Source organism: Sarcophilus harrisii, chromosome 1 (assembly GCF_902635505.1).
Source record: "Sarcophilus harrisii chromosome 1, mSarHar1.11, whole genome shotgun sequence".
In the NCBI taxonomy this organism is placed as follows: Eukaryota; Metazoa; Chordata; class Mammalia; order Dasyuromorphia; family Dasyuridae; genus Sarcophilus; species Sarcophilus harrisii.
Window position 1 is genome coordinate 97930581 of NC_045426.1, and position 2127 is coordinate 97932707.

General features: G+C 34.2%; 1 pseudogene; it reads right to left on the reverse strand.

Annotated features, from left to right (window-relative positions):
* Positions 1-203: 203 nt before the first annotated feature.
* On the reverse strand, positions 204-899 carry LOC105749559 (annotated as a pseudogene).
* Positions 900-2127: the final 1228 nt, after the last annotated feature.

A 2127-nucleotide genomic window follows, 5' to 3' on the forward strand; every position in this document is an offset into this window, starting at 1 on the left:
ACTAACACAATAAACACAATGGAATCGTATATTCTTTAAACATTCAGATAAGTGTTTTAAAGATGTCATCTTCAGAAATATTTACATACACAAGAAAATGTAGGATGGGGAAAGGATGGAGTTTGAGCCTGAATCCACCAAACAGTATGGCTGTATATAATATTGTGGCTGTTCATTCCTTATATGTTTTCTATAGAACATATTCATCTGCTTCTGGTTACACTGGATATAAAATCTAAGTTCTCTTTAACTCTTAAAAAGGATTCAAGCACCTTAGGAAGGGCATTTTTGAAGAATAAAGTCTCACAGATTGCTCATTGATCCTCCAAAGAGGCAGGAGTTGCTCTTATCCCTTGGTACATGATTGTGACATTGGTAAAAAGAGTTGTTATAAAGTTCTATTGAACAAGACTGGTACAAAAGTGAAAGATGCTCTACTGGAGTGCACAGTGTATGAGAATGAAAGCAAAGTGCATGGTAAATTTTTCTACAAGAACCTACTTAGGAAAGTTGAAAAGTCACACTGAAATTGATGTGCCTGGTACTTTCCTCTAGAATGTGCATTTAGGTATTCACTGAGACTGCACACAAAGTGTTGGAAATTAGTCAGCAAGTACTTTAAAGCTATCTATTCCAAAGACATGAAGACTGGAGCTAATTGGGAATTTTTTAAACTGGTTTCTTGATGATAGGAGGCACATAATATGAATCTAAAATGTTCTCCTCAAAAGCAGTGTCAGAGCTGACACAGACCTAACTTGTGGTCAGTTTGTCTTTATACCCTATTGAATGGGATGCCTGAAAGTTTTTTCCAACTTCATTTCCAAATTTTCCTCAATGTTTCTTAGTGATGTGTAGAATTCAAGGTTGGTGATGGGTATTCTGATCAAGAACACCATTGATATTTAACAAATATGAAGTATACATAAAAGCTGCAAGAACCTACTTCTGGGCCAAGTAATTAAGAAAGAAATGCAGAAACAAAATAACATCTGCCCTCAAGTTTCACTAGAATCAGAACCAGTTTTTTTTTTCAATTAGAATCCCTTGTAACTTCATAGTCATAGCCTATTTTGTATCCTGGTCTTTGATTTCCACTATTATAAAGCCAAGGATGCATCAGATCTTCTATCACATACTCCTCGTTATTTGTCATTATTTAACTTCTATAATGACTCAGTTACTCAGTCTTCTTTTCTTTCTATCAAAGCAACCAATAACCTATAAAATTATGCTCACAGAAATGCTAAAAGCTACTCAGTCTTACTAATTGGTTAAGGTTTATGAAGCATATGCTTAAAATAATACCATAAAGTAAGGATTGTAAACATTATTGTTGTTGTTTTAGTCATGTCTGCCCCCTTTGATGTTTTCTTGGCAAAAATACTGGAGTGATTTGCTATTTTATTCTCTAGCTCATTTTACAGATGAGGAAACTGAGGCAAACAGGATGAAGTAACATACTCAAGGTGACCAATCTGAACTCAGGTCTTTCTGACTCCAGATCTGGTATTCTAACCACTGCACTACTAAGCTGCCCTGAAAATATCATTATCATAACTTTATAGAAGAAGAAAATAAAATAAAGAGAAGATAATTTTCTTGTCTATGGTTACAGAGGGAGAGGTAATAAGTATTAAATCCAAGATTCAACATTAGCTTTTTTTGAATACAGATCTCACGTCTTTCCGTGGAATGGTGTTGCTTCTCCTCCACAAATCGCAGAAGACATCCTTTTAGTTTTTCTGCTTCATTTTAATATGCATAACTATTAATGCTAAGTTATGGAAAAACAAAGAATAAGTGATTTCCATAGCATGGGGAATTCCCCCTGCTAATGCAAAGCTTCTGTGATTTAACAGATAAATGAGAGGGAGTTGCCTGGGACAAGTTAAGTTTAAATGATTTGCTTAGGCTTACATAGTTAGTATCAGGAACGAGATTTTAAATCTCTTTCATACTGACTCCAAGCCTAGCATTCTATCCACTAGATATTTTTTCCTCTACCTCTATGCCTATAGATAATAATGTCAATATAAAACATTCAATGCAAAGTCCTATAATAATAATATAAATAGACACTATATAGCTGTGGAGGAAAGATTGGTTTTCTATTTTGAAACATTT